The following is a 20,905-nucleotide window of genomic DNA, read 5'->3' as shown; positions in this document are numbered from 1 at the left end:
ACCAATCACAAGTGCTGGCGTAACTTTATACAGGTCATCTATCGTGCACGAACATTGCTAGAAATGCTTTTTCACAATAATAACCCCCATTGTCGGGCTTTTTAAAGGGACCTTAAAGAGATAAGACTGAGACAGGTTTTCATAACCTGGGGGACATTTACTGACATTCTGCCAGCAAATATTAAGCAAAACCTGGAGTACTGTCAGTCCTGTCAGGGGGTTACATGCTGGTATCTGGAGCAGAAGATCCTTGGTGCAGGGCCAATCCTTCAGTGAGTCCTTCTTCTCTACATGGTTGTCTCGATGCACGGCTAACTCCTTCCCCTTTCTCTTCCTGTTCTTCTTTCCTTTGTAACAGGAAATCATCGTGTGTTTTCAAAAGATTTTGAATGATTTTGTTCAGAGAGCAGAAAGGGTTAATGGTAACATCCCTGGTGGCCTACAGCGGCCAGAACAAGTTATCCACAGGATGGGGATAGATCAGCTGGGTTGAAATACTGTCATGACCGGCATCACGCAAAGGGAGGGAAATGGGAAGGCCCTGTCCAAGGGAGAGGGAAAGGTGGTGACCCCTGACTCACCTTGCGGCTGGCACCTGACTGCCTTGACGTCCCTAGACGGGTTCCTCACCCGTACGCCGATCACGTGCCTAAACCCTGGCTTTCCCTAAGATGAGCCCTACGTAGTGAACAGGGCGGTTGGATCACTATTCCGCACCACTGACACTAAAGGAAAACACCAAGGAGAGGGCAGACAATACAGACAAAACATATAATCCCAGGTGGGCAACAACAGCAGACAACAAAAGCCCAACAGGGATCCGGAGGGTAACGTTCTGGAACAACAACCAGGGATAACAGCTACTCAGCTCCAGTGGGTCAGTATAGAAGTCCAGGCAGGAAGCTCTATATCTGGCAACCAGAGAAGTGGGAGAGGGGAATATAAGGAGGTTGGGATTGCTGGACAAGAAACAGCTGAGGAGAAGAAGCTACGGATCCCTGAGTGAGCCAAAAAGGATTGCAAGGCAAACCCAGAAAGCTACCATTAAGAAACAGCACTATCTTTATACATAGAGCGCGCAGCCACCCGCTGCGACTTCCTGACCCCGGGTATAACGGAGTCACACATGTTTCTGAGAGTAGTAGTGGAGGCCATTAATAAACTGAGTCCAGATGGAAAAGGCCTGACAAGGAGGAGAAGTATTCCTTCTTATGTTAGGGATAATATGGACCTATTGAAAAGAAGTGAGAGGGTCCTGGTGGATTCTGCAGTATGGATGTCAAAACCTAATATAGTTCTGTACCCCATGAGAATCGCCTGGAAGCAGTGGGACACAATCTCAGGAGCAGAAGGATTTTTCACAACCAGCAGCAGATTATGTATGGACACCATGATGCACATGGTAGTTTTTTTTTTCACGTGTTTTCTGCAAATTGTGAATAAAATTGCGACAGAACTTCTTTATGCAATTATACCTGGCACAAAATATGTAGAAGGACCTGCACAGGTAAAGTCACATGATCATATGGGTGTGTAGTGTCCCACTAGGTAAAGGTGGGCACAACACAAGGGTCAATTGGAGTGCGCGTTACTCCTATTCACAAGGGACAGAAATGTTATATTTAATTGTGCATTTAATGTATTTTCTAATGTGTTTTTATATGCATTTCCCCTGTGTAAATGTGTAAGCAGGCCTAGTTGGGTGTAGTTAGACATCCCAGACACTAGAGGGAGATAGGGAGCCCCTAGTATAAATATCCAGGCCCAGACAGGGACAGGGAGAGGGAGTTCAGAGTCAGGAGTCTGCAGAGACAGAAGTTAGAAGGCACCAGCCAGAGACAAGCTGAGGGCCTCCTCCTGACATGCAGCTAGACAGCCCAGGCTACTAGTTGTTACCAGGAGGCTAGTAGAGGGATCCTAGCCTACCTGCGGATCAAGAGAGCCTTAGTTAGCTCTGAAGGCACCCCAGTTGCAGGACAGCACCTCCTGGGAGAAACCCACAGTCAGGATCTTACCAGCAAAGATAAGTAACACTGATGGGTAGATGCTTTAGAAAGAAGAGCAAGGATTTAATACGAGAGGAAGAAATATATATGCCAAGGATTTAAGCCACCATTTAGGCATCCGGGCCTTGGGATTGAAACCAGACAGTAGTTCTAGAAAGGACAGTGTACGCTATTTCTGAGGAAAGGTACAACCTGATTCTGAGTGTGTTGTGGATTTACCCCCGAGTATCTTGCATAATTAATACCTGCCATCGTGTGGAATAAAGCCTGCTTGTAAAGCTGTGATCTAAGGGACTGTATTACCATCTGTATGTACAAAGTTGGACTGTTAAGTAAAGCAACGTTTGGTTCACTATACCACCTGTGTACCTCACTTATTCCAACTATAAATCGGTGTGCCACCGTTACAGGCACTGGCGTCACGAATCCAACAGGGACCTTGCCCCAGGCACTAAAAATACATGTAACATCCAGGGCACCTCATCCACCATCAGGCCTGGTCCCTACATACAGAGTGTGCCCCAGAGGAACTGTGTCTACCTCTCCTTCACTGCCGCATGCCTGCCCAGGGTTCTCCAATACAGTGAGCAACCCTCGATTGCCTATAACCGTGACCTCGCTTCGCTATACCCTGCAGGTCTGGCGTGCTGCATAAATTGGCGTCACGAACAGGATTTACGGAACATTCCTGCGCCATTGCGGATATAAAACTGTGTGCTAAAAAATTGCCTTAAAGTGACCAAGCCCTATTGTTTTATTCAAAATTGCTGGGCCAAAGAACTGGAAAGAATTAGCGGTGTGAAGATAGTATTTTCTGGACTGTTTGCTGCTTATTTAAGCCACCGCTTGCTGTCAGTGAATAGACTGCGTTTTGCTAAAGATGGCCGCTTAGCTTGCTTGAATTTACTGCTGCGTCATCTTCATTCTGAATTGGCGGTAAAAGTTGGCGCCTTTTTGCTGAAAAGAGCGGGAAAAGGCTATCTGTCGGCGCCACCGCCCTGTCTGGACATTTGCATGTCTGCAGAAATGGACTCCGCCTCCCCCATACTGAAGTGCCTGGGGGGCGGCCTCCCAGTGCAATGGGAGGATCTGTCTGAACTTATTGGCGCCACCCTGTTGCTCTCCAGAGAAGGATCGAGCATGTTGGGGAGTGAAGACTGCTCTGCTGGGATGTCCGCGCCTGAGTTGTCAAAGATGGATTGTATTGGTGTAGAGCCAGAGGACGCTCCACCGGCCTACTCTCCGGGACCGGAGAGACCCGCCTGCCCGCCACCGAGGACGCAACCGGAGACCTATTATGGCTCCTGGAGAGGCTTCTTCCAGCCCTCGTTCAAGTGGTCAGCGTTGATGGCAGAGATCCGGGAGGCCGCCATAAAGAAAACGACAAAGACAAAGATCTACTATGAGGAACTGGCAAAGACCGTTCATGAGCGCCACACTGACACCCAACCCCGCCTGGAAAGGAGAAAGGGGTTGGTTGTGGCCTTTGATAAGAACCGTGGCTACGGTTTCATACAGGACTATACCACCGGCAGAGACTTATATGTAAATCGGAGGTCCGTCAAGCGGAGTTATCTCTCCGAATATATGCATAACCTCCGCGAGGGAGAGGAAGTGGAATTCACCCCTGCCGAGGGCCTGCGAGGCCCATATGCCACTGCCGTGACCCGTCCCAAGAAAGAACCGGAGGACTGGGAAGCAGATGAGGACTACTCTGGCTGCGAGCGCGAACCAGCGCGCTCTCCAGAACCGGCCCATCATGCGTTTCAAGAGCGGGGCTCTTTCATTGGCCCGAATGTTTTCTGGCAGCCCACAGTATTGGAGAAATGGGTGAGCCCCTATCCATCCCCCGAGCTGCCTCGCCGGGAGAAAACGATGCAAGAGATGGAGAATCTGAAAAGACTCCACGTTACCCTGGACAATATCCGGAAGGGTAAAAGACCTGATGCGCCACCTGAGCCTGCAGCGGCTGCGCAGGATGCACCCTCTATGGTCCAAGTGCTGGCGGCGACAGCGGAGGACAGCGATCCTGAGACCGAGAGCCTGGATGACCAGATCATCCGTCTGGAGGAAAAGTTGCGGGAGTTACGCAGAATTGCCACCGCCAGAATCCAGACACCACCGAGGAAGGAAGAGGTAAGGGTACCTGTCCCTACCAGCCGGCCACCTTCTGCTACCACGGCTGCGTTGAGGCCCCCAAGAAGGCCCTCTCACACTGTGACTTGCTGCGCAGAGCCAGTTGTTCCAGAGCCCACCGGACCGCTTGCGGCGGCGGTACCTATGCCAGCACAGCCTACAATTGTTATCCCTGCACCGGTGCGGTCAGCAACTGTCATTACCCCTAGGCCTATGGGGCCAATACCTATTAGGGGTCCCTTTATGCTGCAGCTGCCCCCTAATACCGTGTTGTGGGCACATCCGCCTGTGGAAGCTTACTACAGGCCTCATCTACAAGCAGAGCCAGGGAGCACCACTGAGATGCCAGGTGATTATGACATGCCCCTGTGAATTGGCCTGCTAGGCCCTTGATTTATTTGTTTTTCCAAGGGATTACTTCAAGAGGATTTAACCCTTTCAGGACAGGAGTCCTTTGTTTTTGGTCCTTTGTTGCTGCTGCCAGTTACCCACGGCTCAGTGGTGGTGGTCACCCACTGAAATACCAATTGCTGCAAAGCCATCTTGTTTACAGGACCTCCTGCCTGCTTCTACCTTATTACACCAAGTTGTGCCTGTTTCTATGTTGCACCTTTAACCCTTTAACCCCCTTTTCAGGTTGAGTAAGGGTATTACAGCACTTGTTTTTATATATATTCCAATGGAATAATGTGGGCTATTTTTATGTGCTGTCATTTTATTGTGCAACCTAATTCTAAGGAAACGTGCCCAGTGATAGACTCAAAAGTACCTGAGCCTCTGAGATATTGCTACTTTAAAGAAATGTGCCCAGAGATGGACTCCACTGTAAGTGAGCCTCTGTGATCATCTACCTTGCTTGTATCCTGACTTGTCTGATGAAAGACACTTGTTCAAAATAAGAAAGAAACCTGGGTACGGACTCATATTTGTTCCTTGAGCCTCCAAGAACTTTAAATTGTTTTATATTGTTCTACTGTTCTATTATGGACAATTTGCAATTATGGACTATCCTGGTTATAATGATACGCTGCTCCAGGTCAGCGTCCCTGTTCCCTCACACTATCCTGAGAGAAGAGAACGACGCCCCTTTTCACCGTTACTTGTTCCTAAGCCAGTGGAACTGCCTGATTTATGCATATAATGTATTTCTGCAAATGTAGATGAAATTTTCCTGCTTTGCATTATTTCTCTTTTTCAGGTGCAGTATCCAGCTGGGCAGGGCCCCTCCATGTTGCGCCGAGGACGGGCAACGTTATAGCGTGGTGGTATGTAGTGTCCCACTAGGTAAAGGTGGGCACTACACAAGGGTCAATTGGTGTGCGCGTTACTCCTACTCACAAGGGACAGAAATGTTATATTTAATTGTGCATTTAATGTATTTTCTAATGTGTTTTTATATGCATTTCCCCTGTGTAAATGTGTAAGCAGGCCTAGTTGGGTGTAGTGAGACATCCCAGACACTAGAGGGAGATAGGGAGCCCCTAGTATAAATATCCAGGCCCAGACAGGGACAGGGAGAGGGAGTTCAGAGTCAGGAGTCTGCAGAGACAGAAGTTAGAAGGCACCAGCCAGAGACAAGCTGAGGGCCTCCTCCTGACATGCAGCTAGACAGCCCAGGCTACTAGTTGTTACCAGGAGGCTAGTAGAGGGATCCTAGCCTACCTGCGGATCAAGAGAGCCTTAGTTAGCTCTGAAGGCACCCCAGTTGCAGGACAGCACCTCCTGGGAGAAACCCACAGTCAGGATCTTACCAGCAAAGATAAGTAACACTGATGGGTAGATGCTTTAGAAAGAAAAGCAAGGATTTAATACGAGAGGAAGAAATATATATACCAAGGATTTAAGCCACCATTTAGGCATCCGGGCCTTGGGATTGAAACCAGACAGGAGTTCTAGAAAAGGACAGTGTACGCTATTTCTGAGGAAAGGTACAACCTGATTCTGAGTGTGTTGTGGATTTACCCTCTGAGTATCTTGCATAATTAATACCCGCCATCGTGTGGAATAAAGCCTGCTTGTAAAGCTGTGATCTAAAGGACTGTATTACCATCTGCATGTACAAAGTTGGACTGTTAAGTAAAGCAAGGTTTGGTTCACTATACCACCTGTGTACCTCACTTATTCCAACTATAAATCGGTGTGCCACCGTTACAGGCACTGGCGTCACGAATCCAACAGGGACCTTTCCCCAGGCACTAAAAATACATGTAACATCCAGGGCACCTCATCCACCATCAGGCCTGGTCCCTATATACAGAGTGTGCCCCAGAGGAACTGTGTCTACCTCTCCTTCACTGCCGCATGCCTGCCCAGGGTTCTCCAAAACAGTGAGCAACCCTCGATTGCCTATAACCGTGACCTCGCTTCGCTCTACCCTGCAGGTCTGGCGTGCTGCAGGTGCAGGTCCTCAATCCAGGGGGCGGAGCAGCAAGAAGGCTCCACAGAGGAGGAGAGAGTTACCTGCTTTGTAAGCGTATGGCTTCTGGTCTGGGGTCTGTATTAGTTTAGACTCTAGAGGGTCTGTTCTGAAGACTGTAAGAGTCTGTTCTGGGGGTCTGTATTTGTTTATGGGGTCTGGTCTGGTGACTTTTAGGAGGTCTATTCTGGGGGATCTTATTTGTTTAGGAGGAGAGGAGGTCTAGGGTCTGTATTCATTTAGTGCAGAGGGGAGGTCTGGTCTGGAGACTGTAATAGTTTAGGAGATATGTTCAGGGATTTGTATTTGTTTACTGGGGGAGGTGGAGTCTGGGGACTGAAATAGTTTAGAGGGTCTGTTCTGGGGTCTGTATAAGTTTGTAGGTGTATGGGGAGGTCTGTATTTGTTTAGGTCTTTTTTAGAGGTTCTTGGCTCTATATTTGTTCTTGGGTCTGTACTTACATTACATTGTTTTTTAATGAGGCTGATGATAGCTGCAGTAGCAAGGGATGAAATATTTTCTCTTAGGAGTAAACCTCACAGTCAGGAGAAGTTGTCATGGTAGTTTGGACCGGATGGAGAAGAAAAGGTAAGAGAAAGTCTACCATGTCACCTGTGAGTCACTGTCTATTACAGGAAGTCTGTATATTCCACAGAATCCCCCTAGTCAACAGAGTGTATCCCTGCACAGTGTGGTATTGTCAGTGATAACTGGAGACTGTCAGTATGTAGGGGCACAGACTGTTGGCAAGGGGAATGTCAACAACTAGATGTCAATGCTAGCACAGGCGGTTATGTCTATAGATGCGGAGTAGTAGGCTGCAGTGGAGATGGTGGGGGGAATCAAGGTTTGGGAACAACCTTCAGCCTATGGTATACTGAATCCAAGACTCAAACCAAACTCTCTTCTGTTAACTCCTAATTGGACTCCTAATTGAACTGGATTGGATAACAAAAGGATTATGATTGTCATTTCTGGGAGTCCTGCTACAGAAGAGCACAAGGGGCTCACAGGAACAGCAGAGGTTTCCAACATAAAACTGGAGAACTGAGCTATAGATTTCTGCAGAGAGGGAATGAATGAAGAGAGACAGATGTGACCTAACATCTGTAGAATAACAGCGAGCATTGACCAGACAGCAGCGGACATGAGTGGACCCCTGAACATACATTGGTCTGTGCTAGGACTGGATCCAGATGTGAAGGATCCTGTATCCCATCACCACCTCATCTGTGCTAGGACTGGATCCAGATGTGAAGGATCCTGTGTCCCATCACCACCTCCTCTGTGCTAGGACTGGATCCAGATGTGAAGGATCCTGTATCCCATCACCACCTCCTCTGTGCTAGGACTGGATCCAGATGTAAAGGATCCTGTATCCCATCACCACCTCATCTGTGCTAGGACTGGATCCAGATGTGAAGGATCCTGTATCCCATCACCACCTCCTCTGTGCTAGGACTGGATCCAGATGTAAAGGATCCTGTATCCCATCACCACCTCCTCTGTGCTAGGACTGGATCCAGATGTGAAGGATCCTGTATCCCATCACCACCTCCTCTGTGCTAGGACTGGATCCAGATGTGAAGGATCCTGTATCCCATCACCACCTCCTCTGTGCTAGGACTGGATGCAGATGTGAAGGATCCTGTATCCCATCACCACCTCCTCTGTGCTAGGACTGGATCCAGATGTGAAGGATCCTGTATCCCATCACCACCTCCTCTGTGCTAGGACTGGATCCAGATGTGAAGGATCCTGTATCCCATCACCACCTCCTCTGTGCTAGGACTGGATCCAGATGTGAAGGATCCTGTATCCCATCACCACCTCCTATGTGCTAGGACTGGATCCAGATGTGAAGGATCCTGTATCCCATCACCACCTCCTCTGTGCTAGGACTGGATCCAGATGTGAAGGATCCTGTATCCCATCACCACCTCCTCTGTGCTAGGACTGGATTCAGATCTGAAGGATCCCGTATCCCATCATCACCTCCTCTGTGCTAGGAATGGATCCAGTTGTGAAGGATCCTGTATCCCATCACCACCTCCTCTGTGCTAGGACTGGATCCAGATGTGAAGGATCCCGTATCCCATCACCACCTCCTCTGTTCTAGGACTGTATCCAGATGTGAAGGATCCCGTATCCCATCACCACCTCTGTGTGCTAGGACTGGATCCAGATGTGAAGGATCCTGTATCCCATCACCACCTCCTCTGTGCTAGGACTGGATCCAAATGTGAAGGATCCCATATCCCATCACCACCTCCTCTGTGCTAGGACTGGATCCAGATGTGAAGGATCCTGTATCCCATCACCACCTCCTCTGTGCTAGGACTGGATCCAGATGTGAAGGATCCCGTATCCCATCACCACCTCCTCTGTGCTAGGACTGGATCCAGATGTGAAGGATCCTGTATCCCATCACCACCTCCTCTATGCTAGGACTGGATCCAGATGTGAAGGATCCTGTATCCCATCACCACCTCCTCTGTGCTAGGACTGGATCCAGATGTGAAGGATCCTGTATCCCATCACCACCTCCTCTGTGCTAGGACTGGATCCAGATGTGAAGGATCCTGTATCCCATCACCACCTCCTCTGTGCTAGGACTGGATCCAGATGTGAAGGATCCTGTATACCATCACCACCTCCTCTGTGCTAGGACTGGATCCAGATGTGAAGGATCCTGTATCCCATCACCACCTCCTCTGTGCTAGGACTGGATCCAGATGTGAAGGATCCTGTATCCCATCACCACCTCCTCTGTGCTAGGACTGGATCCAGATGTGAAGGATCCTGTATCCCATCACCACCTCCTCTGTGCTAGGACTGGATCCAGATGTGAAGGATCCTGTATCCCATCACCACCTCCTCTGTGCTAGGACTGGATCCAGATGTGAAGGATCCTGTATCCCATCACCACCTCCTCTGTGCTAGAACTGCATTCAGATCTGAAGGATCCTGTATCCCATCATCACCTCCTCTGTGCTAGGAATGGATCCAGTTGTGAAGGATCCTGTATCCCATCACCACCTCCTCTGTGCTAGGACTGGATCCAGATGTGAAGGATCCCGTATCCCATCACCACCTCCTCTGTTCTAGGACTGTATCCAGATGTGAAGGATCCCGTATCCCATCACCACCTCTGTGTGCTAGGACTGGATCCAGATGTGAAGGATCCTGTATCCCATCACCACCTCCTCTGTGCTAGGACTGGATCCAAATGTGAAGGATCCCATATCCCATCACCACCTCCTCTGTGCTAGGACTGGATCCAGATGTGAAGGATCCTGTATCCCATCACCACCTCCTCTGTTCTAGGACTGGATCCAGATGTGAAGGATCCCGTATCCCATCACCACCTCCTCTGTGCTAGGACTGGATCCAGATGTGAAGGATCCTGTATCCCATCACCACCTCCTCTATGCTAGGACTGGATCCAGATGTGAAGGATCCTGTATCCCATCACCACCTCCTCTGTGCTAGGACTGGATCCAGATGTGAAGGATCCTGTATCCCATCACCACCTCCTCTGTGCTAGGACTGGATCCAGATGTGAAGGATCCTGTATCCCATCACCACCTCCTCTGTGCTAGGACTGGATCCAGATGTGAAGGATCCTGTATCCCATCACCACCTCCTCTGTGCTAGGACTGGATCCAGATGTGAAGGATCCTGTATCCCATCACCACCTCCTCTGTGCTAGGACTGGATTCAGATGTGAAGGATCCCGTATCCCATCACCACCTCCTCTGTGCTAGGACTGGATTCAGATCTGAAGGATCCCGTATCCCATCATCACCTCCTCTGTGCTAGGAATGGATCCAGTTGTGAAGGATCCTGTATCCCATCACCACCTCCTCTGTGCTAGGACTGGATCCAGATGTGAAGGATCCCGTATCCCATCACCACCTCCTCTGTTCTAGGACTGTATCCAGATGTGAAGGATCCCGTATCCCATCACCACCTCTGTGTGCTAGGACTGGATCCAGATGTGAAGGATCCTGTATCCCATCACCACCTCCTCTGTGCTAGGACTGGATCCAAATGTGAAGGATCCCATATCCCATCACCACCTCCTCTGTGCTAGGACTGGATCCAGATGTGAAGGATCCTGTATCCCATCACCACCTCCTCTGTTCTAGGACTGGATCCAGATGTGAAGGATCCCGTATCCCATCACCACCTCCTCTGTGCTAGGACTGGATCCAGATGTGAAGGATCCTGTATCCCATCACCACCTCCTCTATGCTAGGACTGGATCCAGATGTGAAGGATCCTGTATACCATCACCACCTCCTCTGTGCTAGGACTGGATCCAGATGTGAAGGATCCTGTATCCCATCACCACCTCCTCTGTGCTAGGACTGGATCCAGATGTGAAGGATCCTGTATCCCATCACCACCTCCTCTGTGCTAGGACTGGATCCAGATGTGAAGGATCCTGTATACCATCACCACCTCCTCTGTGCTAGGACTGGATCCAGATGTGAAGGATCCTGTATCCCATCACCACCTCCTCTGTGCTAGGACTGGATCCAGATGTGAAGGATCCTGTATCCCATCACCACCTCCTCTGTGCTAGGACTGGATCCAGATGTGAAGGATCCTGTATCCCATCACCACCTCCTCTGTGCTAGGACTGGATCCAGATGTGAAGGATCCTGTATCCCATCACCACCTCCTCTGTGCTAGGACTGGATCCAGATGTGAAGGATCCTGTATCCCATCACCACCTCCTCTGTGCTAGAACTGCATTCAGATCTGAAGGATCCTGTATCCCATCATCACCTCCTCTGTGCTAGGAATGGATCCAGTTGTGAAGGATCCTGTATCCCATCACCACCTCCTCTGTGCTAGGACTGGATCCAGATGTGAAGGATCCCGTATCCCATCACCACCTCCTCTGTTCTAGGACTGTATCCAGATGTGAAGGATCCCGTATCCCATCACCACCTCTGTGTGCTAGGACTGGATCCAGATGTGAAGGATCCTGTATCCCATCACCACCTCCTCTGTGCTAGGACTGGATCCAAATGTGAAGGATCCCATATCCCATCACCACCTCCTCTGTGCTAGGACTGGATCCAGATGTGAAGGATCCTGTATCCCATCACCACCTCCTCTGTTCTAGGACTGGATCCAGATGTGAAGGATCCCGTATCCCATCACCACCTCCTCTGTGCTAGGACTGGATCCAGATGTGAAGGATCCTGTATCCCATCACCACCTCCTCTATGCTAGGACTGGATCCAGATGTGAAGGATCCTGTATCCCATCACCACCTCCTCTGTGCTAGGACTGGATCCAGATGTGAAGGATCCTGTATCCCATCACCACCTCCTCTGTGCTAGGACTGGATCCAGATGTGAAGGATCCTGTATCCCATCACCACCTCCTCTGTGCTAGGACTGGATCCAGATGTGAAGGATCCTGTATCCCATCACCACCTCCTCTGTGCTAGGACTGGATCCAGATGTGAAGGATCCTGTATCCCATCACCACCTCCTCTGTGCTAGGACTGGATTCAGATGTGAAGGATCCCGTATCCCATCACCACCTCCTCTGTTCTAGGACTGGATCCAGATGTGAAGGATCCTGTATCCCATCACCACCTCCTCTGTGCTAGGACTGGATCCAGATGTGAAGGATCCTGTATCCCATCACCACCTCCTCTGTGCTAGGACTGGATCCAGATGTGAAGGATCCTGTATCCCATGGGTGTCAAACATGCGGCCCGCGGGCCGCATGCGGCCCGCAATGAATATCTTTGCGACCCGGCAAAGATATTCATTGCTCTGGTTACCTGGAGGCGGGCGGAGATAAAATAAAAAAGTCAGAGGTGGTCCAGGAGCGGTTGAAGGATGGCGGAGCAGTTGGAGGCGGTCCAGGAGAGGATGGAGGCTGGCGGAGGCGGTCCAGGAGAGGATGGAGGTGCGCAGAGGTAAACGTCACGTCCTGATGTGACGTCATCAGGCTCCGCCTGGAGTTCTGACATGCTGCGGACGGCGCCATTGCGGCTATAGACGCAGGGTACCAGATTCACAAGGTAAGAAAAGTACCATATTTTTCGCCCCATAAGACGCACTTTTTCCCCCCAAAAGTGGGGGGGGGAAATGCCCCTGCGTCTTATGGGGCGAATGCTTCCATTTTACAGCGCAGTTTGCGACGCTGCAGCATCGCAGACTGCTACGTATGAGCCGGGGGAGAGGAGGGGCTGGAGTCCGTAACTATGGGCGGGGCCCGGTGCAGTCACTGTACTCTTACACCGGGCCCCGCCGCTCACCAAAGTATTTATAAACGTGAATCCTTATCCTGTTATTAAGTTGAACTAAGGCTGCCCTCTCCCATGTTCCCATGTTCCCCTGTATCCCCATAGCACTTACTTAAGCTCCCATAGCAGGCAGAGCGGACGGCAGCAGTAACGTCACTCACTGGCGTCGAGCGCCTGTTCCCCCCACTTTATGAATGAAGCAGGCGGAGCAGACGCGCAACGTCAGTGAGTGACGTTACTGGTGCCGTCCGCTCTGCCTGCTATGGAAGCTTAAGTAAGTGCTGTGGGGATACAGGGGAACATGGGAGAGCGCAGCGTTAGTTCAACTTAATAACAGGATAAGGATTCACGTTTATAAATACTTCGGTGAGCGGCGGGGCCCGGTGTATTGGGGGACACTGTTATGAGGGGGATCTGTGGATGACATATAGCAGTGTCATCCACAGATCCCCCCCATAACAGTTCCATCCACAGATCCCCCCACCTCATAACAATGCCATCCACAGATATCCCACCCCATAGCAGTACCATCCACAGATCCCCCACCTCATAACAATGCCATCCACAGATCCCCCATAACAGCACCATCCACAGATCCCCCACCCCATAACAATGCCATCCACAGATCCCCCCACCCCATAACAATGCCATCCACAGATATCCCACCCCATAGCAGTACCATCCACAGATCCCCATAACAGTGCCATCCACAGATCCCCCATAACAGTGCCATCCACAGATCCCCCATAACAGTGCCATCCACAGATCCCCATAACAGTGCCATCCACAGATCCCCATAACAGTGCCATCCACAGATCCCCCATAACAGCACCATCCACAGATCCCCCATAACAGCACCATCCACAGATCCCCCATAACAGTGCCATCCACAGATCCCCCATAACAGTGCCATCCACAGATCCCCCATAACAGTGCCATCCACAGATCCCCCATAACAGTGCCATCCACAGATCCCCCATAACAGCGCCATCCACAGATCCCCCATAACAGTGCCATCCACAGATCCCCATAACAGTTCCATCCACAGATCCCCCATAACAGCACCATCCACAGATCCCCCATAACAGCGCCATCCACAGATCCCCCATAACAGCACCATCCACAGATCCCCCATAACAGTGCCATCCACAGATCCCCCATAACAGCGCCATCCACAGATCCCCCATAACAGTGCCATCCACAGATCCCCCATAACAGCACCATCCACAGATCCCCCATAACAGTGCCATCCACAGATCCCCCATAACAGTGCCATCCACAGGTCCCCCATAACAGTGCCATCCACAGATCCCCCACATAACAGTGCCATCCACAGATCCCCCATAACAGTGCCATCCACAGGTCCCCCACAACAGTGCCATCCACAGATCCCCCACATAACAGTGCCATCCACAGATCCCCCATAACAGTGCCATCCACAGGTCCCCCATAACAGTGCCATCCACAGATCCCCCACATGACAGTGCGTCATCCACAGATCCCCCATAACAGTGTCATGCACAGACCACCATTAATTCAAAGCCCACCAAAAGCACAACTTTTGGTTAAAAATATTTATTTCTTTTTTTCCTCCTCAAAAACCTAGGTGCGTCTTATAGTGAAGTTTAATATTTGTATATATATATAGGTCTCACTTGTGTTATTGGGCAACGGGATGTTGGGGGTCAGCAGTCATGAAACAACAATGTTGTTCTATGAAAATGTACGGTTTTTTTTCTTTTTTTTTGATGCGGCCGACATAAACTTAAATTTTGTTTTTTTGGCCCATGTTAGCCTTTGAATTTGACATGCTTGCTGTATCCCATCACCACCTCCTCTGTGCTAGGACTGGACACATCCAGAGCTGCAGTCACTATTCTGTCTTTATATCACATCTGCCACACCAGTCACATCTAGAGCTGCAGTCAGTATTCTGCTGTTATATCATCTGTCACACCAGTCACATCCAGAGCTGCAGTCAGTATTCTGCTGTTATATCATCTGTCACACCAGTCACATCCAGAGCTGCTGTCAGTATTCTGCTGTTATATCATCTGTCACACCAGTCACATCCAGAGCTGCAGTCAGTATTCTGCTGTTATATCATCTGTCACACCAGTCACATCCAGAGCTGCAGTCAGTATTCTGCTGTTATATCATCTGTCACACCAGTCACATCCAGAGCTGCTGTCAGTATTCTGCTGTTATATCATCTGTCACACCAGTCACATTCAGAGCTGCTGTCTGTATTCTGCTGTTATATCATCTGTCACACCAGTCACATCCAGAGCTGCAGTCAGTATTCTGCTGTTATATCATCTGTCACACCAGTCACATCCAGAGCTGCAGTCAGTATTCTGCTGTTATATCATCTGTCACACCAGTCACATCCAGAGCTGCAGTCAGTATTCTGCTGTTATATCATCTGTCACACCAGTCACATCCAGAGCTGCAGTCAGTATTCTGCTGTTATGGGGAAGAAAAATAAACGAACCAGCACCTCCATAATAAGTGAATATGAGAGGTGCTGGTTTGTTTATTTTTCTTCCCCATTGTCACTGCCACTAGGGGGGTGGCTCCCCCTGGTGGTGAGATTGAACCGTGCACCACCAGCCCATTTACCATGTGCTTTTAATTAGATAGCTTGTACAGCTGTATTCTGCCCAGCCCATACTGCAGGCTCACAGCCTGAGAGAGGCATGCGTAGGATACAGCTTGGTACCACTTTGCCCAGATTGTAGGCTGTAAGCCCAGGAGAGGCATGTTAGAGTAGGACCCATCTGATTAGAAGCCACCTTGTCGTCTGGTAGATGGGCCCGAAATATTTTTGATCAATTATATTCGCAAAGAGCTTCTAGCTGCATTTGCAGTAAGTATGGCCACTAAGTATTTATTCTTTCAGTGTTTGCTTATATCTTTGTGCAATTGACTAGCAGAGTGCTGTTACCTGTAGTTCTACTAATCCTATTCTGCTGTTATATCATCTGTCACACCAGTCACATCCAGAGCTGCAGTCAGTATTCTGCTGTTATATCATCTGTCACACCAGTCACATCCAGAGCTGCAGTCAGTATTCTGCTGTTATATCATCTGTCACACCAGTCACATCCAGAGCTGCAGTCAGTATTCTGCTGTTATATCATCTGTCACACCAGTCACATCCAGAGCTGCAGGCAAGTACTGTTGGTGCAGGGGTGGGGATGAGGTTCAGCCTGTACTCCCTCCTGGGTGAGCTCAGTGACCCTGATGATTATAGATGTGAGATTTCTTACCGTGCAGGGCTGCTGTAGAGGAGGAACCTGGGATGAAGGATGCTGGGCTTGGAGGTGCTGTAGATCAGGACACAGAGGTTGGAGGTGCTGTAGATCACCACACAGAGGTTGGAGGTGCTGTAGATCACCACACTGAGGTTGGAGGTGCTATAGATCACAATGCTGTGGTTGGAGGTGCTGTAGATTAAGATGCTTTGGTTGGAGATGCTGTAGATCAGGACGCTGAGGTTGGAGGTGCTGTAGATCAGGATGCTGTGGTTGGAGGTGCTGTAGATCAGGATGTTGTAGTTGGACTACTTTTCGCTGGTCTTCCCTCTTCAGATGGGTGGGGCGTGCTGTATGCGGAGCGACTGTCCCCTTGCCCTGATATACAATCCCTACATTGTGTCTTCCCCATATTCCAACCAGTGATCACTTAAAGGGCCAGTCCATTCTGCTGTAAAAACAGAAATAAAACAATTTGCAACTTTCCAATAGTCTTTTGTATTTCAATTCCTCCTCCTTATTAAGACCATTGTTTGCAGTCCCTGAATGGAGACATTCTTGTTTGTATCCAGAAGTTTAAATCCCTTCTTGATCTAATACTTCTCACAGCTGATGGTCTATTACAGTGGTATCCAATCCTCATATCCGTAGTACATATCTGTCCCCTGTACATACAGTTTTGTAAAGAATGGGATGGAAATGTGGATAGAAAAAAAGAAAAGTGTCCATCATAGGGTAAATACGTTCAGACATAAACATAAAGTGACGCAGGTTGGAGGCTCAACATAAAGGTTGTGCTAACTAGACATGATACTAAGTAGTTAAGTGGCCGGGTTTGGGGTGAGCCCAATGCTATGCTGGGTCCCCTGGAGACCGTTGAGGTGTCACCATGTGTTGCTGCTCTCCAGAAGGGATGGTAAAACATGGTGCACCCTAAGGGGAAATAAGTCCAGAGAGTCAGGGTCTGCAGTAAACCAGGGAGCTTCTTTACTGGAGGAATCCAGGTACAAAACAATACAGGCGAGGCATAGGGCTGGCTTCTCCAGTCTCCTACCTGGCAGAAGAAGGGTTTGATGCTGAGGAAAGGCCTGAGCTAGCTGGCCCTCTCTCTCTTCAGAAAGCAGGTACCCTGGTCCAAGGCTGGTGATCCAGGGTCTGTGGCAGCATCTTCTTCTGGTCACTCTTGCAGTCTGGCATGAGTCTCCCCTCCAAGCACTGGTCCCTAACTGCAGCACACTAGGGGCTCTGACTGCTCTCCTTATATACAGTTTTAGCTAGACTAGAACCTTAGGCCTAACTAACTGGGACAAAGTCCTCAAAAATAAAAATACAGCCACAAAATGGGATATCTTTAAAAGCATCCTAAAATCTCATTGTGAGAGGTACATACCGTATGGGAATAAAAGGTTAAGGAACAAAAAGAAACCAATGTGGATAAACAAAACTGTAAAGAAAGCAATAAATGACAAAAAGAAAGCATATAAATCACTAAAACAGGAGGGTAGCACGGAAGCACTGAAAAACTATAAGGAAAAAATAGAACATGTAAAAAACAAATAAATGCGGCCAAACTAGAGACCAAGAGATTAATTGCCAAAGAGAGTAAAACTAACCATAAAATGTTCTTCAATTATATAAATGTTAAAAAGTATAAATCTGAAGGTGTCGGCCCTTTACAGAGTAATGAGGGGGGAGTCGCAGAGAGCGACGAGGAGTTAGTAAAGCTGTTAAATATTTTTTTCTCCAATGTATTCACTGAGTAAAAATAAACTGTCAGATGACATGCAGAATGTAAAAGTAAATTCCCCCTTTAAAAGTGTCCTGTCTGACCCAGGAAGAAGTACATCAGCGACTTAAAAAGATTAAAATAGACAAATCACCAGGACCAGATGGCATACACACCCGTATCCTAAGGGAATTAAGTAATGTCATAGCCAGACCCTTATTTCTGATATTTGCGGACTCTATACTGACAGGGAATGTTCCACAGGATTGGCGCATAACAAATGTGGTGCCAATATTCAAAAAGGGTCCAAAATCAGAGCCTGGAAACTATAGGCCGGTAAGTTTAACATCTGTTGTGGGTAAACAGTTTGAAGGCTTTCTGAGAGAATGCTATCTTAGAGAATCTCAACGGAAATAAGCAAATAACGCCATATCAGCATGGCTTCGTGAGGGATCGGTCATGTCAAACTAATTTAATCAGTTTCTATGAGGAGGTAAGTTCTAGACTTGACAGCGGCGAATCAATGGATGTCGTATATCTGGACTTCTCCAAAGCATTTGACACTGTACCACATAAAAGGTTAGTATATAAAATGAGAATGCTCGGACTGGGAGAAAACGTCTGTATGTGGGTAAGTAACTGGCTGAGTGATAGAAAACAGAGGGTGGGCATTAACGGTACACACTCAGATTGGGTCACTGTCACTAGTGGAGTACCTCAGGGGTCAGTACTGGAGGGGTCACTGTCACTAATGCGGTACCTCAGGGGTCAGTACTGGAGGGGTCACTGTCACTAGTGGAGTACCTCAGGGGTCAGTACTGGAGGGGTCACTGTCACTAGTGGGGTACCTCAGGGGTCAGTACTGGGGGGTCACTGTCACTAGTGGAGTACCTCAGGGGTCAGTACTGGAGGGGTCACTGTCACTAATGCGGTACCTCAGGGGTCAGTACTGGAGGGGTCACTGTCACTAGTGGGGTACCTCAGGGGTCAGTACTGGGCCCTATTCTCTTCAATATATTTATTAATGATCTTGTAGAAAGCTTGCATAGTAAAATATCAATTTTCGCAGATAGCACTAAACTGTGTAAAGTAATTAACACTGAAGAGGACAGTATACTGTCTATATATATATATATATATATATATATATACTACAGAGGACAGTATACTGTATATACTACAGAGGACAGTATACTAATACAGAGGGATCTGGATAGATTGGAGGCTTGGGCAGATAAGTGGCAGATGAGGTTTAACACTGACAAATGTAAAGTTATGCACATGGGAAGGAATAATGCAAGTCACCCGTACATACTAAATGGTAAAACACTCGGTAACACTGACATGGAAAAGGATCTAGGAATTTTAATAAACAGCAAACTAAGCTGTAGAAACCAGTGTCAGGCAGCTGCTGCCAAGGCCAATAAGATAACGGGTTGCATCGAAAGGGGCATAGATGCCCGTGATGAGAACATAGTCCTACTACTTTACACATCACTAGTCAGACCACACATGGAGTACTGTGTACAGTTCTGGGCTCCAGTGAACAAAGCAGACATAGCAGAGCTGGAGAGGGTCCAGAGGAGGGCAACTAAAGTAATAACTGGAATGGGGCAACTACAGTACCCTGAAAGATTATCAAAATTAGGGTTATTCACTTTAGAAAAAAGACAACTGAGGGGAGATCTAATTACTATGTATAAATATATCAGGGGGCAGTACAGAGATCTCTCCCATCATCTATTTATCCCCAGGAATGTGACTGTGACGAGGGGACATCCTCTGCGTCTGGAGGAAAGAAGGTTTGTACACAAACATAGAAGAGGATTCTTTACGGTAAGAGCAGTGAGACTATGGAGCTCTCTGCCTGAGGAGGTGGTGATGGTGGGTACAATAAAGGAATTCAAGAGGGGCCTGGATGTATTTCTGGAGCGTAATAATATTACAGGCTATAGCTACTAGAGAGGGGTCGTTGGTCCAGGGAGTTATTCTGATTGCCTGATTGGAGTCGGGAAGGAATTTTCTATTCCCCTAAAGTGGGAAAATTGGCTTCTACCTCACAGGTTTTTGTTTTTTTGCCTTCCTCTGGATCAACTTGAAAGATGACAGGCCGAACTGGATGGACAAATGTCTTTTTTCGGCATTATGTACTATGTTACTATGTTACTAGTGGGAGTGGTGGAGTGGAGAAGCTCAGCACAAACAGATACAATGTTACACTTTCCGTCTCTCATAGACTTACAAGCTTCAATGATACTCAATGGCAATGACAGAGCAGTTTTTCCAGATACAAACAAGTTTCCAGACCTATGTATACTTAAGACAGGCACTCTACACTTATAACCATCCAGAGAGCGTATTGTCCTTATTAATATTTAATATTACACATTTACATACATTAATAAATAATAAGTAATAAGTCATAAATGAAAATCAGTTATAGAACATGATTAAAAACAGAATTATGCCTTGTAATAGACAAAAGACTAAAGAAATATTAAATTGTTAAAAAATTATATAAAAGGCAAAGAATCATGTGATTTATAGTGGCAATATTACAGTGAAAGCTGTATGTGTGATAATTCCATTGATATCATGTGGCTCTTATTGATTGACTTCTAAATAGTTGACATCCATACAGCAGCAGAAAACTACCCCAATAAATATCACATTTAAAGACTATAGTAATAGATTATAAATGGTGACACATTTATATATACTGCTGTTTAATTGTAACGCATTTTGTCTCTATTTTGCCCACAATGATTCTATATTCCGGAATATAGGATGAAAAACAATCTGCAAAACAAAATGTAGTGAGAAACATCTAACTAAAAGTAAACCCTATGAAACAACAGCCTAGAAACAAAGAAAAATAGTAAAGAAAAATACGAAAACAATTGAAAAAATGTATATATTAATGATTACAGGTGTATATGTAATATAAAGAGAATTTTGATTGACATATTACTTATTATTTATTAATGTATGTAAATATTAATCAAGACAATACTTTCTCTGGATGGTTACAAGTGTAGATTGCGTGTCTTAAGTATACATATTTAATTGATCGCTTTGACGGG

At 47.7% G+C, this 20,905-nt stretch overlaps 1 protein-coding gene across 1 annotated transcript in view; it reads right to left on the bottom strand.

Annotated features, from left to right (window-relative positions):
* The window catches only part of LOC121004805 (ABC-type organic anion transporter ABCA8-like), a 525,268-nt gene extending 508,951 nt beyond the window's left edge, over positions 1-16,317 (bottom strand). The window contains exon 1 of the mRNA XM_040437168.1: positions 16,112-16,317. The gene's annotated coding sequence lies outside the window, so the exon portion shown is untranslated. The remainder of the gene's footprint in view (positions 1-16,111) is intronic.
* Between the last annotated feature and the right edge of the window lie 4,588 nt (positions 16,318-20,905).

This window comes from Bufo bufo, chromosome 6, assembly GCF_905171765.1.
Source record: "Bufo bufo chromosome 6, aBufBuf1.1, whole genome shotgun sequence".
Classification (NCBI taxonomy): Eukaryota; Metazoa; Chordata; class Amphibia; order Anura; family Bufonidae; genus Bufo; species Bufo bufo.
This window is presented reverse-complemented; position numbering and strand designations above follow the sequence as displayed.